Consider the following 25,479-nt stretch of genomic DNA (forward strand, 5'->3'; position numbering starts at 1 on the left):
GAAAAAAAAAGTATCTTTCCTTTAGGAAAGTTATTTGAGCCCATCAGAAAATCATAATTTCATAGGAGCGTGGCAATCGAATTCATTGAATGCATTTGCCTGTGATATTTGTAATCAAGGCACAGGGTTTTCAAGAAAGTAAGAAGTGATTAGCAGTTATAACAGAATTCTTAGTGTTTAGTTTTCTAATTTGTATGTGTTATTAACATTATCTCTCTTTTAGTTTTTAACTGAAGCCAACATACACCATATCCTTGAACTTGTCAGTTAGTAGAACATCTGGAAGTAATAGTGATCTTTGCACAACACCGTTTAATATTGACGTATTAAATTTAAAATAACAGAATATATAATATGACACCAGGTTTTATTAGATAGCAATAAAGGCAACAAGTAGCTGTAACCAAACATTTTTTTTTAATGTGGTGGGAAACCTTAGAATTGAAAGATACTCCATTAAATTTATTTTTCTGAAAAATTGGAAAGACTGTTATTTTTCATATTTAATGGCACAGCACCTTGGCCGAAACTGAAAAAATGGTATTTTGTGGAAGCATAGTTTGAGAACCAGTATCATAAATAGAGATGCATGGAAATTCTGAGGTTTCTAGAGATCTTATATATCACAAGTTGGACTTTTTCAAAGTTGATTTAAAATCCTCAGGACCGTCTAAGTCTGAAACCAAAGGGAAAAAAGCAAATTAAGAAAATGCTGATAAATTTGACTACTGAAAAATGTAGTCCTCTTAGTCTGCTACGTAAAACTAAAATTAAGAATATTTAAAAGGCAAAAAAGAGAAACTGGAAAACATATTTGCAGCATATATTATAATGTATTACAAAACTGAAAATCACGCGAGTTTGTACAATTCCGCAAGTGACCAACTAGTACTTGGGAAGGTAGAAAACAGTGGTCAGAAAATACTAAACAATTTACAAAATAAGAAATACATAAAACAATATGCATAGCAAAAATGACCCAACGTTATTATTATCTTTTGATGCTTATTTATTTATATTTGAGAGAGAGAGAGGAAAAGCAGGAGAGGGGCAGAGAGAGAGGGGGATGCAAAATCCAAAGCAGGATCCAGGTTCTGTGCTGTCAGCGCAGAGCCCAGTGCAGGGCTTGAACCCAGGAACTGGGTGATCACAACCTTAGCCGAAGTCAGACGCTTAATTAACTCACTGAGCCACCGAGGTGCCTCCAAATTACTCAGTTACTGCTAATCAGAGGAATCCATATTAAAACAATGAAATAACATTTATTTCTATCAATCAGTGGATTTAGAAAAATGGATGCAGTCAGACCCTGCTATGTATGTTAATATAATTTTTAGAAAAATAATGCAGTAACATCTATCAAAAGCTTTACATTTTTTTATACTTTTAATATAATCAACATTTCCACTTCCAAACATGGGTTACCATCTCCCAGTTTTTCCTTTAGTTAAGGCTTTTGTAGGACAGTCTGTGTATCATTATTTAAAATTGGAAAGATGGAAATAATCTCATTGCTTAATTCTAAAGGACAGGTTAAGTAAATCACGGGATAACATACTATCATACTATCATAACTAACATATCATACTATCAGCCCTTTAATTATTGTGTTATAAATGTTTCCTTATTGGGGCGCCTGGGTGGCGCAGTCGGTTAAGCGTCCGACTTCAGCCAGGTCACGATCTCGCGGTCCGTGAGTTCGAGCCCCGCGTCAGGCTCTGGGCTGATGGCTCAGAGCCTGGAGCCTGTTTCCGATTCTGTGTCTCCCTCTCTCTCTGCCCCTTCCCCGTTCATGCTCTGTCTCTCTCTGTCCCAAAAATAAATAAACGTTGAAAAAAAAAATTTAAATGTTTCCTTATTGATATTAGTAGGTATTCATCATTTTAATGGAAAAAAAGCAAGTATCAAAGATACAGTATGCCATGATTTTATTTCTGTTAGATTATATGTGCGTAGGAAATGGCTGGAAATTCATATATCACAGTGTCTATTTGTCATTCTATCTGGGTGGCTGGAATTATGTGTGTTTATTCTGTTTGTGTTTTAGTCTACACAATTTTTTTTCTATAATGATGATGTGTGTCAGATTGAGGGAGAAAAAAAAATGTATTTTCCATCCTGCAGAAGCTATCTAAGGAGACCAAATGACATATCTAGCTTAAGACATGTTATTACCTCCAACAATCGTCTTTCTTTCTCTAAAAATAATCTCTCTTATGGATTCTTCCTCTTTAGAACACTTTTCACCCGTTTTATTCATGGGTCATCTCAGCTGGTGACGACTTTCATATTTCTCCAAGGGAACGTATAGTTTGTTTCTATGCAATAAACTCTTCCAATCACCAGTAATGAAATCAAATCACTCTAAATTAGGGTCTTTGGGAGGGAAAGGCCAAGTCAATGAATAGCTTTGTATGATTTGAATGAATCCCTGAAGAAATAAATCAGACTCTTGGCTTTTATCTTAGTCCCAGCTTTTGGAACAAGAATGTTAACTCAGCCAGCTTAATGCTTAGGAAAACAAAAACAAAAACAAACAAACAAAAAAAAAACAAAAAAAAAAAAAGAAAATGTTTAGGAAAACCAAAAAAGAAAACAAAACAAAACTTTAAAGTCTCAGTGTCCATAAAAGGATAAAGATACTCATTTGATCCCATTTTTTGAGCATCTACCCAAAAGAGCTTAGTATGGACTAAATATGTTTAAAATGAACATCAGGAACAAACTTAGAAGGGAAAAAAGGAGAAATAATGTCTGGATTTTAGAATTGAGAGACCCGAAGGGGTGAAACGCCAGGGGTTCACAGCTCAGCCCTGCATCTTACAAACTGTGAGAATATAAAGAATCCACTTAATCCTTCTGCAGGGAGGTAATACCAAAGTAAGGATGTTATGATTGTTAAGTGAAATGAAATGCATCGTGCAGTAAACAATTAGTAAATATCAGTTTCTTTCATTCCCAGGAGAAGAGAAGAGGGCAGAGGAGGAGAAAGCAGGAAATCTCCCTCACCTCCAACCCTCATCTCCAGAATTTCAGGCACAGCCCTAGCAGTCTGGTGGGGGAAATAGATATGTGTATATATATATATATATGTATGTGTGTGTGTGTGTGTGTGTGTGTGTATGTTTGGAGGGAGGAATGATGGGAACGAGGGGATATTTGAAGACAATTTAAACATCCATCTGAGAATCGGAACAGCAGCAACAACAACAAAATCGATAGTTGTAAAAAACAGTAACAACTGAGATAAGACAGTGTCCCAGGCAGCGGTGGGCCCGGAACACATAGATCACTGTTTTTGAGACTCATCAGGTTCTCTCCCTGCCCTGCCTCCTCCTGGATCATGCCGAGGCATCTCAGGTATGCTGCTTAGTGCTTACCCTGGTTTTGCTATTTGCCATTTGTCAGTTGCTACTTGCCAAATGAGAAAACAATTGTTTTCCTCTCTTTACCCAGAACAATGCTATACAAACAAACACAGAACGTGATCTTTAAAAATGCTTTGAGCTTTAGAGAAGGTAACACTTACACCCAAAATATTATTGGTGTTGCTGTTGTCGTGTGCAGCGTGGTTGAAGGTGTTCAACCTTGGAACTTGGTATTCATCTTGGAACTCTGAAGCTGGAGAAAATTCCACCTCGCTTCCAGCCTAAGCGGGAAATAGTCTGGAGGAGAGGTGAAATTTTAGGAGCTCTTGAACCATGGTGAATGTGGAGGAAATTTGATTAAAAAAATAGTTTACGAAGGGCACGGTGGGGGCTGGTGATCGGGAAAATCGGAATGGACATGTGGTATGTACCTCGCACTGAGTGTGGTTTGAGAGAGTTGGTGTGAATTAGGAATATCATGAATGTGAAATACATCCACCACAAGGTCTGCTATTGTGGGTTTGAGTTTGGAATCCTGAAGTGTTTCTTTAGGATCAAAGCTTTGGCAGAGGGAGGTGGGCATGGGGACAGGTTCCAGTCTGCCCAGAAGCAAAAGCTCTACATTTTCCTCAGGAGACATGTAGTCTGAGAAAATACATTTGGTTGCTCTGAGTGTACATGTTCACATTTATTTTGGAGTCCTTTTTGAAATTTCTGAAGTGAAAATGCCTGTACTCTGAAACAGGGCAATCATGACAGCTGTTAATTCTCTGACTCTCTGTCTGTCTCACACACACACACACACACACACACACACACACACTAACCAGTATTTACTCTTTGATGTTTTATTAGTGCCACTACTTTTGGGGGCACACAGTGAATTGGAAAGAGTCCTCCTGAGGTCCATTTGAAGCTCTCTGCCCAAACTCTCTGGAGGAAAGGAAGAGCCATGCCCCAGTGAATCTCAGCACATTTTTTTCTACCATAAGTCAGGTTAGTTTTATTTGAGGTCAAAACAGCAATTGAAGTAGGAAATATGCTCCTGGTATTTGGAGAAGGAGAAGGGGATCTGGGCAGACCCAGGCCGCTCTGGCCCGGGTGTCTTACTGTGTCCCAGGGCAGAGGTAGCACTGCCACTCCACTGCGTCACATGAAGAACACCCAATTGGGAAGGACAGCCCTGAGCGTTTGGGCCAGATGTTCACAGCCTCTTGCACCTTCCCAGGAAATTGATTTTGGGATAAAGGCGAAGCAGATGACTGGCAAAGGCTCCCGTGATGGAAATTGAAAATGTCAGGGAACAAAAGACATAGGAAATAAGAGTTCCCTTTGGATGCAGCTCTCTTAGCAACATCCTGTTCCCAGCCATGAGCCCACCACTCGGCCGGAGGGAATGAAATCCAAAAGGGAATTTGGCCCCATTTCCTCTGACCTCTTGAGGTGGCAGTGGAGAAGGATGGCTCCCCATTCCCCATCTCCCAGTCTCCCTTTTCTCCCTCCAAATGGATGACTTCAGGGGGAGCAAAGTCTCTCCTCGCCCACCAAGTGGCATAGAAGCCAATTCTTAGAGTAAGGTATTAGATGTTATTTATATCTGTAGCTCTACTCCCTAGCAATAAGTACTCAATAAATGTTTGTTCATTGTGTGTGTGTGTGTGTGTGTGTGTGTGTGTGTGTGTGGTGACGGTGGAGGGGTGGTGTGGTGATGGTTAAGATTTCTGGAGCGCCTCCCCTGGGTCAGGGTGCCAGGCCCAGGGACATAGTTTTATGTGAGCTATCTCACTCACCTCTTCTACCGGTTCGACGAAGTAGGTCATCAGAACTTCTCAGAAAATGGAGGCATGTGGAAATTAATGTCATATTTGAGCTGTGAGGGGTTGGTGTTTGAATCGCGAACTGTCCACTCCAAAGAATGATCTCCTTCCATACCGTGGTGATGATTATATCCTCTCAGGCAATGCGTAGGCAGCACCATACTTGCAAGGTGTGAAGTTGGACAACATCCGCTATTGTATCACTGTAGAAAAAGGTTCTCCAAACTCCAATTGTTCCCACATGTTGGCTGATAGACCAAATCGCTTCTAAGTTCTTTTCTGAAGGAATCCCTTGGACTCAAAATCAGGGCAGAGTCATGTTAAAGAGTACTGAAATGGAGTCTTTGAATGTACTTCTAGCATTTCCCCTCACTGGATGTGATACTACGTGAATCAGGTTGCCCTTCAGAGCTTCAGTTTGTTCAGCAAACAGGAATATGTCCCATCACCCGTACTCTCACCACGGAGAATGGTCTTAACTCAAGGATTAAATTAGATAGGCTTCGTGAGAGAATTTGAAATCCGCCAGATTGTTAAGGTCAGAGACACTGTCTTTTATCTTTGTAAACCCCAAAACACCTGGGAAAGTGCTCAACAGGTTTGTGAAATGGGTGAACTGGTATAGCTTTACATTCAAATACAAGACTTCCATGTTTCTGGTTCAATTTAGATAGTTGTCACGGCAATCAGCGGTCTCTTCCTTTCCAGTGGCCTAGGGGAGGTGGCGGTAACTTAGAGGGCACTGGTTGTCTGGTGAACCTAAGGAGAGGGTTTGAGATAGTTAGAGTCGAGCCATCTGAAGGTGCACGGCTTCAGCAAAAAACCTAGAACCTAAGACTAACGTGGGTAGCAGGCTGCCCATCTTCAAGGACACATATGTACTTGAACAACAAACATATCAATGATGACCAATGTTGACCGATCACAACCAGATCCTCCGAATGTTACAGAAAGAAGAGTTCTTGAATGATACCAGAGAAGTGGGAGATTTCCTCTGTGGTTATCAACATGGCAAAGACCTGGATTTTGATTTTCTACCATCCTGACTGGAACATATTAAATTAGATTTAAAGAAACAAATGTGTGTGACACTTAATTGCCATGGCATTAGGAATTAAAGTTCATACTTGTTAGAAAGGCCATAACATAACTTTTGACCTAAGAGTTGGTTATGTAGCCCATATAAAATGTGTGTAAGTGACTTACCACCACATGAAGATGCTTCCTAATTAATAAATGTGTCTGTACGAAGCCTTTTGGGAAGCTCTGGTAGAAAACACTCCCATAGATCATTCAGAAGCTTCTTAATTTTTTTTTATGTTTTTTTATTTTTGAGAGAGAGAGAGAGCATGTGTGTGGGAGGGGCAGAGAGAGAGAGGAGACAAGAGTCCGAAGCAGGCTCCAGGCTCTGAGCTGTCAGCACAGAGCCCTATGTGGGGATCGAACCTGTGACCGCAAGATCATGACATGAGCTGAAGTCGGACACTCAACCGACTGAGTCACCCAGGCACCCCCAGAAGCTCCTTTAAATCCTGTTTATATTCATGTTATTGTTTAGGCTTTATGCATGTAAATTGACCTGAGCCACACAACAACCCCACAAGGTAGATGATAATATTACCATTTTACAGATCATGGAAGACGAGCGACAAAGACAATAATCCAATAATCAACCTTCTATATTTAACAGTGGTCCAGAAAAGCTGTGTGTGTTCCCACGGACTAACAGTTATTGATTCTGAATGCACAGCTCATGTGACAGGTGTCTTGGCAAACAGGAAATGGATGACAGAGCCTTCTAATAACTGTGTAATTTTAAGAGGCAGATCAAGAAGACATGAGTATTGGATGGGGAGCAGATGGCTTTCATATTTCTTTACTATGTAGTACACAGTGAAGAGAATGCAGAGTCCACTTGGGTGAGGGAAAACCAAAGTTTCCTGGCATGTCTAACACTTACGACTCTCCTCTTCTGCTTAGGGAAAACACAAAACACATCACAAGCACTAATTGAACAAGCACTCTTGAGGTCTGATCATCAAATTATCTTCAAGAGGTTGGAGAGAGGGAGAGAGAGAGAGTGAGAGAGAGAGAGCATAAAAAAAGAAAGAAAAAAGTATTAGAACAAAGACCAACAGCAATATTTTGTTCTTTGTTCCCATGGTCTCATCATAGCTGAATCAAGCTGCATGCATATATTAACTCTGAAAGATGTGAAGGATAACCTTCTTGATTCTGACAGCTGGTGTTGCACAGCAACTGGGGTCATGGATTCCACAGCCTTACTGGATATATTGTCAAAATGTTTTGGTTAAGGAGAATAAAAAATCAACAGCTCTCTCTTCAAGCCTTGTCTACCCTAAAATACTTTGCAACAAAATTAAGTAATATATCCATCAAATCATGTGATTTTTCAGTCAGCTTCTCCTGTCCATTCTGCACACTTTTCTTCCTCCCTTGATTGTTGCCACAGCATCAGAACCACCCACCCCTCCAGCTTCATTTAGAGCAGCCTCCACTGGGCCTAGGTATTTTGATTACAACCACAGATTGACTGACCTCCCATCCTCCCATTTTCCTTCCAGGGACGCTTGTGGTTTAAGCTAAATACCATGCAGCTCTAACCACTTAAAACAGAGCCACTGATTAAGACACAGCTATAACAATTGGATGCAAAGCTCCTGTTCTGAGAGTGACCAACATCCTGTGCCCTGACAAACAGCCAGTCCAAACACACTGGAGGCTAAATGGAGCTTTGGTGGAAGAGTGGTTAATTGTGTGTTGGTTCCCATGGACAGAGTCCATGTTTCCATGTGTCATTTCCAGACTATCCAAGAGGAATTATAGGAGAGGCCAGATGAAAGGCTTTGTATGAGTGATAAATAGGGGCGAGAAAAGTGGGGACTAGTTGGGTTAGATGAACTCCTGAGAAGGTTATTCGTGGACATTAAAGCTGGGCATTGTGCCCTACATGGCTTGGATGTAAGCTGTCCTTGCTTGGATGCCTGAAGTCCTATCTTCATAGGTTCAATGTTAGGTTCCAATTCCTCATCACAAAGCTTTATTTGATCTATTTTGGTTTCTATTTGACTACAGATGTTTATTGAGCACCTTCTATGTGCCAGGTACTAACTGCCAGAAATAAGAAATGAACAAGACAGATAAGGTCTCTGCCTGGTTTGCATCCCATTGGTGGAAACAGAAAATGGACAAGTAAACAAGGTTACTTTGGATCATAGTAAGTGCTATGAGGAAAAATAAAGGAATTAAACAGGGAGAGATGCAAAAGAGTAACTGGGATACTAGAAATCCCCTTTAAATTAGGTGTTCACGAAATGCCTTCCATAGTGGAAAGTGGAGGAAATCGTGAGAAGAGACGGAGCCAGTGACAGGAAGATCTGGGGGCGGGAGATCACAGAAAGCATTCGGAGGGAGGGGGGAGAACTACACGAGACAGTCGTAAGGTAGGAACTTAGGGTTTGTGTGTCCTAAAGGAAGCCATGTGACTGAAGCATCCTGAAGAGAGAAGAGAGAAGACCAGAGGAGGTTGGGGAGGCCAAGAGAAGCTACATCATGAAGGACTATAGGCCATGGGAAAGAGTTAAGATTTTACTCCAAACACATTTTGCTTTCTTCACTTCAACTCAGTGGCCCATTCTCCTAAGTTTGCATTGACGGTTTAATCGCTACATTAGGGATATCCAATCCTAATCTTTGGCCAATACCAAATTGAATTATAAGTATATAGCATTGAACTGTAAGTATATAGATTGGAAACCATTCACTAATGGCTCTTTCCATTAAGCTTTTTATGGCAAGGATCTGTTCTCTCATTTGGCATGTCCCACTCAATAGCTTCTCATAATTTACCATTCTGCTTTGGCAGAAAATAGACATTAATTCAAGAGAATGGCTTTTGGAGATAGATTTTACTTTTGTCAGTTATCGATGATGGAAAAACTATAAAGGATGTCTTTCTGAAAAGGGGCAGGTGATACCTCTCTTAGCCTGTTGTTAGATCTAAACGAACAGTTTTATGTGAGAGAAAAAAATTGAGATTCCAACTCAAACTTTCTAAGTTTTAAGTCTAAGTTTACTAAGAAACTGTGTGTTAAGTAAGGCTATGCACCTGCAGTGAAATACTGAGTAAAATCAAAGACTCAAGCCTGGAACTAGTTTTCCCAAAAATGTACACTGAACAGTTTCCGCCACATGATTTTACAGGAGTATCCATAATCTGCCATTTCCCAGGCATCTGGGCTCATGAATATTCAGACAGGTAGAGTGCTGAATACTTTATTGAATGATGACATCTGGCACTCCTGGATTAAGTGATGCTTCTAGTCCTAGGAAAAATAACGTAGGTTACTACTAAGCATACTCGTTTTTATATAGAGTTCACTTATTAATGAAAAAATACATTCTCTACCAGTTCAATGAATTTTTTCTAGGCAATAACCTTGTACAGGATGTGCTAAGGTCTAGAGAAATACGAGTTCCATATTTACAACCTTGTACCTGGTATTCACTAGTTTTTTTTTTTTTTAGGAAGTGTTGTTTTTAAGCCCCAGGTACTATTCAAGATACTGAGTCTACTTGTGTCTCTGAGAAATTTTATGACCTTATTTGATAAGCTGCAATAAACCTACTTTAATAAAAATCTGAAACTCTAGGATCTAAGTGTTAAATTGACCCCAAGGAAATTTCTGGAAATGTATGGGGCCATGGTGAACTGTAGACCCCAGCTCAAGACTGTTTGACCAAGGACCCTTGGGGATTATTAATGTGCGTGAAAATCTTTTATACATTTTGTCTTTCCATTTCTAAGGCACAACAACTACAGGCATAGATTGTAGGCAAAGTATATTTACATTTCTTAAATCCGTGTTTCCAATTCCAAACTATGCATTCAGATCCTGTTGGTGGTGGCGAAAGGAATCCCTAGACTTGGACATTCCTTGCTTTAAAGTGTAGGGTATTGTATATTTCCCCAATATTTGTGCCTTACTGCTCCTTTGAGAACACAGATTCTCTGCATTGATGCTTCATTTCTTCTCTAGCAACCCCCACATCAGATCTTAATGGTCATGGTGCCCACTATACATAAGTCTTTTCTCTAAAAATATCAAATCGTCCAGAACTGATAGCTTTCATGGAAAGTCCATTACTTTGTTACTTCTGGCAGGCACATGTGTTTTCCTTTGGCTGGCCAGGTTAGTGGTGTTTCCAGCAGCGTGGATAACTGGCGACCCCGTGTAGTTCCTTCTCTCAAGCCTGTCAAAGTCTTGTCTGACACAGGTAAACTGGACATGACTGTATAAACATACCAGGGCATTTGGTGACACCTCTAAACTGTGACACCTTGCCAGAAAGTCTCCCTAGCATGTCAGTGAGTGGTTAAAGCTTTCTGGGTCCAGTACAGTGCTTCACCACAAGATAAGATTTCTGCAAGCAGAACTTTGTCTTCAAGGTTTACATTTTGCTTAAAACTTAAGCTCCAAAAACTTCAGGTCAAATTCCATTGCCATTGATTTTCCCCTTGCCATTCAGGGTTGGACAGTCCCCAAGGGTTCCTTCTGGAACCTTGAGCCCATTACTTTCCAGTTGCGTTTCTGCCCTTTTCACTTCTCAGCCGTGTGTTTATCCTGACTCATATACTACCTTTCCCTTCCAGAACACGTTTAAATAAAATTGTAAATAGGGATCCAAGTTGCTTTTCATTTCACATTCCACGGAATTAGTGAGAGGGAGAGTGGCTTTGGCACTTCCATACTCTTGTATAGAACACCCTCCATACTCTTGTATAGAACTGCCCTCGGGGGAGGACTCATTGGCTTTCTACGTTCTGCTGAAGCTGATGGACAAAGCATGGGAAAGTCAGACATTTGCCCTGTAAAATAATCCTCCAGTACTTGTTGTGCTGTCCTCTCATTTCTATCATGCTAAGCATTCTATTTAAAATACATCTTTGTGGGGAGCCTGCGCGGCTCAGTTGGTTTCGCGTCCAACTCTTGATCGCAGCTCAAGTCGTGATCTCATGGTTGGTGAGTTCCGGCCCCACATTGGACTCTGCGCTTACAGCATGGAGCCTGCTCGGAATTCTCTCTCCCTCTCTCTGCCCCTACCCACTCGTGCTCTCACTCTCACTCTCAAAATAAATAAATGAACGTTAAAAAATTAAAATATATATATACACCGTTGTTTTCCTCCAGAGGAAAACTCTCTTAAAGTAACGACCACAGTTTTCACTCAGCACCTTGCCTCTCCTCTTGGTGGACTCTCAATTAGTGTGTGTTGAATTGAATTGAAAACCAGTTACACGAACTGGTTAGGTTTAACCTGGTCTTAGAACACAGCCTGATTAGTTGATAGCTCTTCTCCTTAAATTTTCTATTTTCGGGTACTCTTTGTATTTTTCAAGTCTGAAACTTTTAAACACAAGGGCCTAAAGAATTTCATCCATAGCCACAGTGGCTGAAGTGTTTTAATTCCAAGGTAAAAATATGTACTGCCTCATCTGTAGCCTGCATATAGATTTATGTTTGGATCTTCAAGATAAATTTGCCTTCTAAAAGATCACCTAGGATAATGGAAGAGAAGCTTCCATCTATCTTTACTAAAAATAAAACCTCCGGTCTTAATGGAACACAAGATGTCTCCCTTGCACGAGATATAATGCAGCTGGGGTAGAATTCTCTGATGGGTTTTTAGCGAAAAATGCCCTAGTCTCCTTCTCATTCCCTGAAGCACTGGGTAGCTGCCAACTCATTCAGAATCTGTAGGCATCTGGCAAAGCTCTGGTTTGATTGCCTCGGTCAGGTTGGATAGAAGTAGACCCAGACATTGCTCTTCTAGACATGGCTTCTCTGTTATTGCCTTGAAGTTTATCCACTCTGTAAGCTCAATCACCTTGAAAATTACCCTTAGTTTTCCATCACTCACATTACCTTAGTCAGTTTCTTAGCTACTTGGATTTTGTGTGGAATATTTATCAAATTAAATCACACCGATGGGCCCTGGGATCCATGAACTATAAATACATTTATAGTTAATCATCCGACTAAATTCTTTCCCGAGATGAAAAAAAATATATATATCAAAAAGGCCATCTTCTAGGAGTTTCCAGATTGTAAAAATGCAGATCTTGTCTGCGTTGTGATATGCCTCTAACAGGGATCTGTCTAGCCTCAAGTGGGAGAAAGAGCTTTAGAGAAAAGTGGTAGCCCTTGGTTATCAAAAGGTTAAGTGTGACTTTGGTGCCTTTGGGGGGGGGTATTCTTTTTTTTTTTTTTTTTTGGTCAGGATTAAGCATAAGCAGAGGTAATTTTGGAGTTAATCAGATTTCAAAGCATGTAGAATTTTTAAGTCTGCATTTGTATATACCATAACAATGCTTTATTAATAGATTCTTGATCATACCACTTATTAGTGGAAGTGTCTTCATGGATAAGTGGACAAAGATTGATTTGAATTGATTTGTTTATTCACAAAAAGAGAAAGGCTTCATGTTTTCATATCTTTTATCTGTGAACAACTTTCAGACCCTTAAAATGGTCTATGAACATGTCCAACTCAATACCTTTCAACTTGAAAAACTCAAAAAATATGTGAGAACTTATAAATGATGACAGAGCCCAAGTGAGGGTTTTAAAATAAGTAAATTATGCATAAAATTACAGAATTGTACAAATGTTTTATAAGAAGACATACCATTGCCCAAATACCATCCACCTATACACACTCCTCACAGAATCTCCTGCAGGCTCTCAGAAAGTAGTAAGACGAGCTTTGTGCTGGAGACACACACAAGAGACACAGGAGGTGATGATGGTCCCAGACACCAGGTGGAAGTCTAAAAGGTAGATGAGCTTCAGAACTTTCTTTTAACAGAGGTTCTCAGACTAACAGAAACTTAGACGGCTTTCCTACATCCCCAGGGCTCTCAGTGGATTCTCTTTCACAGCTGCCTGATACTGGTCATATTGAGCAGGATCCCCAGCTTTAGAATAACAAAATAGTAGTAGAAAGGTGTCACTTAGCCATATGTTATCTCCTGTCTTATTCTTTTATCGTGTGGTGTATTATTATTCCTGTGTTATTGTGGTCGCAGCAGCTAGAATATGTGGTTTGTGGGCAAGGATGAGAAAACACCACTTTTAGGGCTAAAAGTGAAATATATTATCTCATGTAACCAAATGCTGAAGCCAGGGGTTTGAATTCTATCAGCCTCCCTCCCCTCCACCTTTTACTCTCTCCTTTTCTGTCTTTGCTTCTTTTCCTGCATGCCAGTCCTGTGCTAGCTCTAAACATGGCTTCTGCAGCTCCCAGGCTCGCATCTCAGCTTTGACATCAGAGCAGAATTGAATCAAATGGTAATTTCTGTATTTGTAGTAAAAACACAACGCCATGTTCAATTCCCCCTAAGAGTGGTTGCATCTTAAAAAACATCAGTCCATAGATTAAATGTCAACACAGAGTTCCTGTATTTTAAAACATAAAAGAGATTTTTCTCAGTTAACTTGTCCAAATAAAATATGAATGTCAGTAATAATATAGGAGTCAGGCAAATGAAAACCTCATATACTTCAGGTGAGAATGTAAAGTGTCACAACCACTTTGGAGACCCGGATTTGCAGTTTCTTAAAAAGTTAAACATATATTTATCATAAAATCTCATTTTTTTCACCCCTAGGCATTTGTCCAAGAAACATGAAAGCATGTGTTCATAGAAATATAGGTACACCAATAATCAGAGAAATCTTATATGTAACAGTGTAAAACTGGAAACAGCCCAAATGTTCCTCAACAGGCGGATGGATAAACAAATTGTGGTATAGCCATACAATGGGATACTACTAAGGAATAAAAAAGGAATGAACTGTTGATTCATACTACCACATAGATGAATCACAAAATAATTATACTCAGTGAAGGAAATCAGACAGAAGGAAAGTACATATTGTATGATTCTACTTATTTAAAGGGAGAGAAAGCAAACTCATCTATAGTGACAGAAAACAGATCAATGTTTGCCTGGAGGAGTAGGAGTGTGGAATAAGGAAGAGCAGAAGGGAGAGATTATAATGGAGCTTAAGAAAATATTTGGTAGTGGGGCACCTGAGTAGCTCAGTCGGTTGAGCATCCGACTTCGGCTCGGGTCAAGGTCTCGTGGTTTGTGAGTTCAAGCCCCACGTCGGGCTCTGTGCTGGCAGCTCAGAGCCTGGAGCCTGCTTGGGATTCTGTGTGTGTGTGTGTGTCTCTCTCTCTCTGTCCCTCCCCCGGTTGCTCTCTCCCTGTCTCTTTCAAAAATAAGTAAACATTGTAAAAAAAAAAAAAAAAAGGAAATATTTGGTAGTGATGGGCATGTTCATTATCTTCATTGCAGTGATGGTTTTATGTTGTTTATATTTGAAAATATTTCAGATCATATATTTTAAGTATATACATTTATTGCAGGTCAATTAAACTAAAATAAAGCTGTTAAAAATTTTGTAGAAGTCAACTAAAGTAACACTTCAGGAAAAAAATTATAGTAATAAAGGCTTACAGTAGAAATGAAAGAAGGCCTTAACTCAACAATCAAGGCTTCCACAATAAGAAAGTAGAAATGAATATAACAAATAAAGCGCAAAGCAAGCAGAAGAAAGAATATAATTAGGAAAAACATTAATGAAATTGAAAAGATAAACACAATAAAGTTAATAAAAAACCAAAAGCTTGTTGCTTGAAAAGACCAATAAAATTCGTAAACTTCTAGCTAGATTGATCAAGGAAAAAAAATGGTCAAATGTCTATTAAGGTAATTGAACCAGACATTGTAAACCTTCTCCCAAAACCTTCATGCCCAGATGTCTTTACAATTGAATTCTATCAAGTAGCTATGGAATAAATAATATAACTTCTAGAAACAAATCTCCAAAAAAAGAAAGGAAGAGGAAGGAACACTTCCTAACTCACTTTTATGGGTCAACATTACCCTGATACCAAAACCAAAAGACATTTCAAAAAAAAAAAAAAAAAGGGAAACTACAGATCTATATCCCTTGTGAACGTTGATGTGAAAATCTTTGACAAAATTTTAGCAAGTGGAATTCAGTAATAAAATTAATATGTCATGACCGAAGTAGTTTCTTCTCAGGAATTCAAGGTTTGCTCAACATTCAAAAATTAATAAAGGTAATTCACCATATCAACAAACTAAAAGGAAAAAAAGCATATAATTATATCTCTCGACGAAGAAAACTCTTCTCAACATTCAACATCTTTCTTTATTGATTAAAAAAATCTCAACAAAGTGGGAATGGAAGAGAATGTCCTTAAAATAATAAGGGGTCTCTAAGGAGAACCTTCAGCTAACATCATACTTAATGGTAAAATATGGTAAATGCTTTTTCCCTAAGACCAATAACAAAACAAAAGTGTCTACTGTCATCACTTGCCCTCAACATTGTACCGTAGATTCTAAAACTACAGGGCTTCTTAACATCAGCACTACTGGCATTTGGGGCCTAATAACTCTTTGTTGGCTCAGTATCTTGTAGGATGTTTAGCAGCACTCCTTGCCTCTTACCCAACAGACATCACTAGCATGTTCTCCAGTTTTGTCAACCAGAATGTCTCCAGACATTGCCATATGTCCTCTGAGGTGGGAACAAAATTCATCCCACTTGGAGAATCATAATTCTAGACAAGTGTATATGGAACAGGAAGGAAGGAAGGAAGGAAGGAAGGAAGGAAGGAGGAAAAAAAGAAAGAAAACAGATTGGAAAGAAAGAAGTAAAACTGTATTTATTAGAAGCCAACACATGATTGTTTATAAAGAAAATACTCAGAAATTGCCAAAAAAGAGGTAAAAGATACTAGTGAATGAGCTTGGTAAAGCTGTGAAATACAAAGTCAATATAAAAAATCAATTTTATTTCTGTATATTAGAAATATAGAATTAAAAAGTGATACTTAAAATCATTATCACAATAACATTAAAAGCCTTAAATACTTAAGGATAAATTTAAGAAAATATGTGCAAGATTTGTATATTGGGAGCTACAGCACTAAAAGTTAAAAAGTTAAAAACTAAAGTTAAGGGGCGCCTGGGTGGCTTGGTCGGTTAGGCGTCCGACTTCGGCTCAGGTCATGATCTCACGGTCCATGAGTTCGAGCCCTGCGTCGGGCTCTGTGCTGACAGCTCAGAGCCTGGAGCCTGTTTCAGATTCTGTGTCTCCCTCTCTCTCTACCCCTCCCCTGTTCATGCTCTGTCTCTGTCTCAAAAATAAATAAATGTTAAAAAAAAATTTAAAAAAAACCCCTAAAGTTAAAAAGACCTAAATAAATAGGAGATCTACCATTTTCATGGATCAGAAGACTTGTTAATAAATGTCAGTTCTTCCCAAATTGATCTAAAAAATCAACTGCAAACCCAATCAAAATAGCTTTCTTTTTTTCTTTGGCAGAAATTTAAAAGCTAATTCTAATATGTATACAGAAATTCAGAGGACCTAAAATAGCTCCCCAATAAATATTTTATTTTATTTTTTATTTTTTTTTAACGTTTATTTATTTTTGAGACAGAGAGAGACAGAGCATGAATGGGGGAGGGCCAGGGAGAGAGGGAAACACAGAATCTGAAACAGGCTCCAGGCTCTGAGCTGTCAGCACAGAGCCCCATGCGGGGCTTGAACTCATAGACAGCGAGATTATGATCTGAGCCGAAGTCGGAAGCCCAACCGACCGAGCCACCCAGGCACCGCCCCAATAGATATTTTAAATAGAAAAATCAAGTTGGAGGACTTATACTCCCTGTTTTTAATCCTATAAAGCTATATTAATCAAGATATAATGATGTTGGCAAAAGGATAGACATATAGATCAATAGGATAGAATTGAGAACCCAGAAAATAGACACACACACATATTTGTTCAATGTTTTATGATAACAGTGCCAAGGTATTTCAATGGGTAAAGTATATTTTTAATAAAAAAAATAGTGCTAGAACAATTAGATATTAACCTTTAAAAAGATGAAACTTGACCCTTACTTTTGCCATACAGAAAAATTAACTCAAAATTGATTGTAGACTTCACGGTACTAAAACTAGATCCTTTTGGAGGAACATAGAAGCAAATATTTGTGACCTTCAGCTAAATGAAGATATCCTAGATTGGACCAAAAAAAAAAATCTGCAAATGATACAAAACAATTGATACAGTGGAGTCCAACAAAACTAATTTTGCTCATTAAAAATAGTATTACAGAAATGAAATGGAAAGCCACAGACTAGGGGGAAATATTGCCAAAACACGTAACTGACAAAGAATCTATGCAAAATACAAAAGAACATGTACATCTCAGTACCGAAAAGATGGACAACATAAAAATATAAGTAAAATATTTTAAAGCCCACGCACCAGAGTAGATATGTAGATGACAAATAAGCACAGAAAAATGTGCTCAAGATCATCAGGGTAACATAAATAAAACCATAATAAGATATCAACACATACGCATTAGTATGGCAAAAATTAAAAAAACTGACCATACCAAATGTTGGCAAGGATACATACACAAGCAATTGGTGCTCATATACATTGCCAGATATCCCACGCATTCCACTCTATGTTTTTGCTCAAGAGAAATAAAAACAAAAGTCCACTACAAAACTTGTACTCAAATGTTTACTGCAGTTTATTTATAAGAGCCCCAAACTGGAAACTACTCAGATTTCTATCAACTAGAAATATTTTTAATCAGACCTAATTTTGAAAAACAAACAAACACATTCAGACCTGATTGGAAACCCTGTAATCACATGTTTTTCTCAACTTTTAGAGTCATAGCCAGATGTCTTCATTGTCAATTAAAAAGTTCTGATTTTTACTAAAACTTAGAAGACACTCTTCTAGGATCCATTAGTACCTCTCTTATAAAGGGGAGAAGAATGAGGCTCCATGAGTTTCATTCTTAGTAACCGCCGTGCACACAGCATAATGCTAAAAGCAACTTTAAGAAGGGCCTCCAGAGCTCTTTTGAGCTGCCAATTGGGTATATTACAACCAAGATCAAGAGGAGAATAAGGAACAGGAAAGGAGGCTTAAAAAAAAAAATCTAAGGCCTTCTATGTCAGACCAGACTTCCCAAGGTCCTGGCACCAAGTGCCATTTATGAGGCCATTCAGGGCACTGGAAACGAGAATGTCCTTAGAGGGGACAACCACAGTCAAAATCCTGTAAGCCATACCCCTTGTGTGGAGACAGTCACTGGAAGATCTGAATGCTCTCGGGGACCTCAATCTGCAAGGGCTCAGATAACCAGTGTCCCTGACAGGAACGAATGGGGCCCCGGCTCTTCATGTTAGCTCCCCTGAACCAACCAAACCCAGAGCCTTTGGTAATTCTGGAAATAGAAGGAACACTGGTTGATTTCCTTCTCGACACTGGAGCCACATTTTCTGTCCTCCTTTGCACTCCCGGCCAACCAACCAAATGCAGCTCAACAATTAGAGGCATCTCCAGAAGACTTGTGACTAAATTTTTCTCTCAGCCACCAGGGTGCATATGGGGAGACTTTTTTTTCCACATTCTTTTTTTTTGATAATGCCAGAGAGCCCCACTCCCTTGCTACGAAAAGACATTATGACTGAATTAGGGACTATAGAGCCACAAGTTCCAGGATGGATAAACAATTGCCTAAATATATAGTAATCTGGACACTGAAGATCAATCTTTCCTTGAAGGAAAATTACATATGCCTCATGGAGTTGTTCCTATGCAAACTGGATGGCCAAAGGAAGATTCGAGGATTGAGAACCAAAAACTAGTTCAAAAGCTTACTTATTCTAAGCAACAATAGCACAAGATCCAAATAAATATGGAAGAGGGAGGAAAAGCTACAGTTAAATTTAAAAAATAAATGACCAGATAGGTCAGAGACTTTTTGAATGGCTACAATGCATCTTTCCTTCCCGTGGTGTGACCACCTCCCTAGGAGGCATTGCATTTGGAATATTAATGCTCGCTGGTCTAACATTCTTTTTGTATGTCACTCGTACAAGTTGTTGCATATGCCAGAAAAATAAGAAAATTTTGCTAGCCCAGACATTCCAAATACCCTCCCATTATTTCGGACCTCTGGATCGACCTCTGACCCTGCCCTGACTGGCATACCCCTGTCAAAGCCCCCTTGCAGCAGGAAGCAGTTAAGATCAGTCTTCCTCCCAATTCCTAATGGCAGTTAGGAGTCACGTGTTCAAAGTGGGGGTGGGGGGGAATATAACAGGAAAAGATGGGATTTAGTAGGCAGAGAGGGAAAGGTTAGGACTTGAGGTCCTAGGTGGGAAAACACACACACACACACACACACACACACACACACACACACATTTTGGAACAATGCTGGGAGCTTCTGACAACAGTGAACCCCTTCAGGGGTAAGATTCCTCTTAGAAACAAATGTCTGTGCCTTGGGCCCAAATAACCTATAAGTGAAAATGGAATCAACTTAGAAAAGAAGAGGAGGGATTGTGAGAAGTGAGATGATATATTTTCAGAAATACCATAAAAGCTGTACTGTCTAGTTAACAATAGGTTTACAACCTATTGGAAATATTTACAATCCCCCACCCCCACCCCACGGAGTCCCAAACCCTTAGACACTTCATTCCCTGGTACTTCGTCCCCTCTCCATTTTGCAGGCTTATTTTTTCACGGGCTCTGCATGAGCATGTGCCAAAGAACTGAAGTCTCTGTGTCACCTCAGGGAATGTACTTTTGTTCCAATCGGACTACTTTTTGGCCTTACGTGGGCCTAGGCGACTTCCAGGTAAGGCTGTAACCTCTGTAATACTCAGCCAATGAGGAATTAGGGGACGGACTTCACGCTAGAAGACAAATTGCCTGCTATAACTGCCCGAGTGTGACAGTCCATCAGAAACCTGCTCTTGCAAAGACGTTGATTAAAGCCTTACTTCACTGTGGGGGTGGGGAGAAGCCTCCAAATAAATGCAAACTCCGTTTAGTTTATTTTCATTTTTTTTAATAGAAGTGTAGTTGACATATAATATTAGATTAGTTTCAGTGTACAACATCATGATTCAACAGTTATATACAGCATGAAATGCTCACCACAATAGTATATTATAGTATTACTGACTGTATTCCTTATGCTGGACTTTTCATCCCCGTGACTTAATGATTTTATAACTGAAAGCTTGTCCTTCTTTTTAAATTTTTTTTAATGTTTATTTATTTTTGAGACAGAGAGACACAGCATGAGCAGGGAAGGGGCAGAGAGAGAGGGAGACACAGAATGTGAAGCAGGCTCCAGGCTCTGAGCTGTCAGCACAGAGCCCGACGCGGGGCTCGAACCCACGAACTGTGAGATCATGACCTGAGCCAAAGTCGGACGCTTAACCGACTGAGCCACCCAGGCACCCCGGAAGCTTGTCCTTCTTAATCGTCTTCACTGTTTCGCCCACTCCACCTCCCTTCCCCCTTGACAACCTTACCAGTTTTTTTCTGTATATTAATGAATCTGTTTCTCTATTTTATAACCTTTCTTCCCCGGTTTTTCTTTCTACATGTCTTGAAAGGAGGGAACCTTTCCAAGGGGACACTCACTCCCTGGGCTCTTCAGAGAAACCCCAGCTTATATGACAAGGTTTGAGTCACCACTACCCCATGTCCTGGCTGGTGCACCACAGTTCAGCAGCATTTTCTGGAATCATTTTGATGAGAAGCCAATTAGAAAAAAAAAAAACAAACCATGAGAACCATTTGGGAAGCAAACTTTTCCTTTGATGTGTGTTAGTATGAAAACCCAGTATCTGGCATGGGCAATGTTCAATCTTTGAACACACACACACACACACACACACACACACACTTCTCTTAGTACAAAGTTGTCACTTGAGCAAAAATCTTTTATTTTTAGCTCATCCAATGATGAGAAGCTATTTGGCACAGACTTAATAAAACCTTCGTATAAAAGTGCCAGAACTTCCATATAGAGTGTAACTTGAGGAGTTATCTTGATCCTCAGAGAGCCATCCAGCTTTCCAGAAGGAAGCCAGTAAAAAGTGGGGAGGGGTAAGGCTAAATTGAGAATGCTGAAGGGGAAGTTGGTGCTTGTAAATATGCCTTCAAATTTTACTTCAGAATTCGGTCTTTACATATGTCCAAGATTGGGCTCAAGACTGGGCTGCTGGTGTCACAGTGAAATCTTGAGATCTCTGGAACTCCTTTTTTCAGAAGTAGGTATATTTGGGCTACAAGGAGAGGAAAGCTAGTAATACACGTGAAAAAGTGATAGAGCATATTAACTTAATACACTGTATTCATTAAATCTAATAAAAGCATTGATAATTCAAATCCTTCAATAATCCCGAGTGTTCATTTTATTGGTAAATCCCTACCGTTTTCCATGTAGTCTTTCAGAAGAAAGTGTTGTAAGTTTTTCTTCTTTAAGTTAAAAAGTGTCCAGGGGTGCCTGGGTGGCTCGGTGGGTTAAGCGTCAGACTTCATCTCAGGTCATGATCTCCCTGTTGGGGGTTTGAGCCCCATATCGGGCTCTGTGCTGACAGCTCGGATCCTGGGGCCTCCTTCGGATTCTGTGTCTCCCTCCCTCTCTGCCCCTCCCCCCTCATCTTGTCTCTCTGTCTCTCAAAAGTAAATAAACATTAAAAACAATGGTTTTAAAAAGCGTCCAACAGAAGGGAGAAAGGAAAAAAAAAAACAGATTTCTGGGAAAAACTGACACACACTTGGAAAACTTACTTCTGAACAATTAAGAATTGGATCCATTCCTATGAAAGTGGAACAAAAATATCAACCAATCCACGTGGGCTACTCGGCCTAAAATGTGCTCTAAACAGCAACATGTATTCCCTCTGTTTCCCTTCATGCCCTACCTGCAGTCTGGAGAGAGACCCATACACTCTACGTTGGAAAAGTCCTTTGCATTCCACACAACCTTCGTTCAAATTCCCTTTGAAGAAGAAAAGTCACAACTGAAGAGCGATCCCGGCCCTAACCTCTCCTCAAAAGGTAAGTGGTCTCCTAGTAGCCTGCAGACCAGCAGGGCCTGATCCAGTCGATACCTCAGTTATTCGGCGACCCTCGGAGAGGAGAAGATAGTCTGGAAATCAGACCTTGTGTGTCGTTGTAAGACAGAGCCTGAGGCTGAGTATGTCACACAGTACCAAGGACAGAAGGCGCAGTACAAATGAGCTTGAAGGGGCAATTGGACTTTCAATTGCCTGGTGAGAAATGACTAATTAAAATGAAAAAAAAAAAAAAAAGAGGAAATGGTTCTCAGATTACATATACAGTAGGCCCCGGAACAAGGTTTGAGCTGGGCAGGCCCACTTATATGCAGACTTATTTTCAATAAATACAGTACAGTACAGGACTGTAAATATATTTTTTCTTGCTTATCTTCTTCATAAGTGTTTTCAGTAGCTTATTTTATTGTAAGGATACAGTATATAATATGTGCACCATACAAAATATGGGTTAATCGACTGTTTATTAGGCTATTAGTACAGTCAAATTTGGGGGGAGTCAAAAGTTGTATGTGGATTTTTGACTGCATGGGGGGTCAGCAGCCCTAACTGCCTCATTGTTCCGGGGTCAGCTGGGAAGTATACTCACCTACCAGGGAGATTCAATTGCTACTAAGGCCTAATAGGTAATGATGGATAGCCAGGGTCAGAAGCAGGAATAAACTGAAATGTAGTCTTGTTGAAGCCAAGTTGAGAGATGGCTTACTGTTCCTGCTTCAACAGGCATGTCTCAAATCTCATCATTAGGGGGCAGGAGGCTATGAATATTTTGATTTCTAGCAAAAGTCTCATATGTGAATTTTCCCTCACCTCCTTATTGCCACAAAACTCTGGTTAGCTAGACTTTGGAGCACACACAAAATATACCTTTTAAAATGTGTGTTTTGGGGCGTCTGGGTGGCTCAGTCACATGATGGCCCGACTCTTGATGTCAGCTCAGGTCAGGATCCCACGGTTCGTGAGTTCAAGCCCCACGTCAGGCTCCACGCTGTCGCTGTTGGCACTGAGCTTGGGATTCTCTCTCTCTCCCTCTCTCTTTGCCCTCCCCCCCCCTGCTTGCGCTCTCTCTTACTCTCAAAATAAATAAACTTTTTAAAAAAAATGTGTGTTTTGTTCCAATTTAAATGTGCTTAAATAACACTAACTGATCTTGGTAGAAAAGCTTTGAATTAGAGAAATATCTGAATTAAATTTATTTTAGAAGTGGAGTTTTTATAACTTTTCTATACTTAACATATTTGAAGTTAGGCTAACAATATGTTGCTAAAGTGGCACTCAGGGGACCAATTTAGTGAATGCAGAAAACGATTTTAATTATGCATGCCAAATATTTATATTTAGATTGCAGCTGTAAATTGTTTGGAAGTCTTTTTCACTTAAATAGCTTAAAAATTGTATTTGCAATCTTTATAAAAGCCAAAGATTTATTTAACAAGCTCTTCCTTCTCACCCCATGAAACTTAAACTATGTAAGTTCCTGTCCAATGAGTCATCAATTATAAATGAAGGTATTCTAAAATCTCCTTAAATAACAACTCTAAGGATTATTGCCGTGTGCTTTAATTAAGTCTTGTACCTTGACTGTGCAAAGCTGGAGCCTACATTAAATATCCTCTGTCACGGTCATTTCCTATAAAAATTTAAAACTTGCCTATCTTCATCATTCCTAGTCCCCTTTCCCACTGCTACTTTTCTCTTTAACATTTATCACTATCTAACATACCATATCGTTTATTTTTCTTGTTTGTTTATTGTTTGTCTCCCGCCCTTGACTATAAGCTCCATGAGGACAGGATTCCTTGCTTGTTCACTGCTGTATCCCCAACACCTAGTGAGAGGCGCCAGGAACATAATATTTACTCAACAAATAATTAAACAAGTGAATAAGTGAGATGTGTCTGAGTTTTGACATCTTTTCATACAGAACTACAGACATTTATTTATTAGGCACATATCAGGTTTACTACTCGCCGTGTTCCACTGAACGACAGGAGAGAATTCTGCCATAAACAAGCCACGTCTTTTCCCTCACCAAGGATGTTGCCTGTGTGAGTAAACAAAAACCCAAGACCATTACAGAAGAGGGGAAAGTGGCTGACCATACCCGAAGGTGGAGGTTGTTGAGGAATATTTCCATGTTAACCTTAATATGCGTTAAATCTTAAAGGAAGAGTATGACAGCATTCCACGTAGAGGCAATTACAAATTAAAACATCTTTCTCGGGAGACATCACTAGAAATAGTCGGGGGTTATGTAGCTTTTCAAATTTTATCCAATCAACTGCCCCACTACAAGCCTAAAATTTGGTCATCCCACCCTTCATCTTATCCCTTTATTTAGTTACCTTGATCGTTTCTTTCCCAAACCAGTCCCCCATAATGCAATTAATTACCTTCTCCAGTTAACTGTGAGCATGCATGCGTGATGCATGCACGCACACACATTCATGCACAGAATCCAAGGGTTTTTGTGTTAAATTCTTTGACATTTTTAACACACAAAAATAGCAGATAGATTTCTCTCTGCAAATCTGAAAGTTTGATTTTTTTTTTTAAAAGGCTTTTTTATTACTTTGGAGAAGATGATAAGCTTCCCCCTCGCTCTTTGGTTTCCAATGTGATAAAACTTCACTGAACTGAAAAGGTACCACACTGCTTTAAATTATAAGAAGAAACCTTGGGGTACCTGGGTGGCTCAGTTGGTTAGGTGTCTGACTTCGGCTCAGGTCATGATCTCACAGTTTGTGAGTGTGAGTCCCATGTCAGGCTCTGTGCTGACAGCTCAGAGCCTGGAGCCTGCTTCCAATTCTGTCTCCCTCTCTCTCTGACCCTCCCCCACTTACACTCTGTCTCTGTCTGTCTCTCTCTCAAGAATAAATAAACATTAAAAAAAAATTTTTTTAAATAATAAGAAGAAACCAGAAAGACAACAGACAGATGACTTTCCTCTAATCTGAATTGTCTTGGAAAAACAAAGGTGATACAAGGAACCTCACAATCAACCTATGCCTGCTGATGGACCCTGTTCGGCTAGCCATGATAATAGGTCCCAGCCTCTGGCCAGGAACTTTGCCTAGCCTATGAAAATCAAAGTCATGGATCTTGTGTGCCTTTCGTGAGTATTAAGCACTGTGATCATGTTTCATAAAAAATGTTTTGAAGGGAATTTTCTAGGTAACCAGAAAGCAACCATTTATTTGCTAAAAATAAGAACATGGCATAATTTCTAATTCCAGACCA

General features: G+C 39.6%; 1 long non-coding RNA gene across 2 annotated transcripts in view; it reads right to left on the reverse strand.

Moving 5' to 3' along the window:
• Positions 1-1,850: 1,850 nt before the first annotated feature.
• LOC122476303 overlaps positions 1,851-25,479 on the reverse strand; it is a 133,768-nt gene continuing 110,139 nt past the window's right edge. The window contains exons 3-4 of one of the 2 annotated variants that reach the window (XR_006295450.1): positions 5,159-5,944; positions 1,851-3,665 (exon numbers count right to left, since the gene is read on the reverse strand). This is a non-coding gene — a long non-coding RNA (uncharacterized LOC122476303). Of the gene's footprint in view, positions 5,945-25,479 lie in introns of both variants that reach the window. The other variant, XR_006295449.1, reaches the window with a different exon arrangement.

Source organism: Prionailurus bengalensis, chromosome E4, assembly GCF_016509475.1.
Source record: "Prionailurus bengalensis isolate Pbe53 chromosome E4, Fcat_Pben_1.1_paternal_pri, whole genome shotgun sequence".
NCBI classification, from domain to species: Eukaryota; Metazoa; Chordata; class Mammalia; order Carnivora; family Felidae; genus Prionailurus; species Prionailurus bengalensis.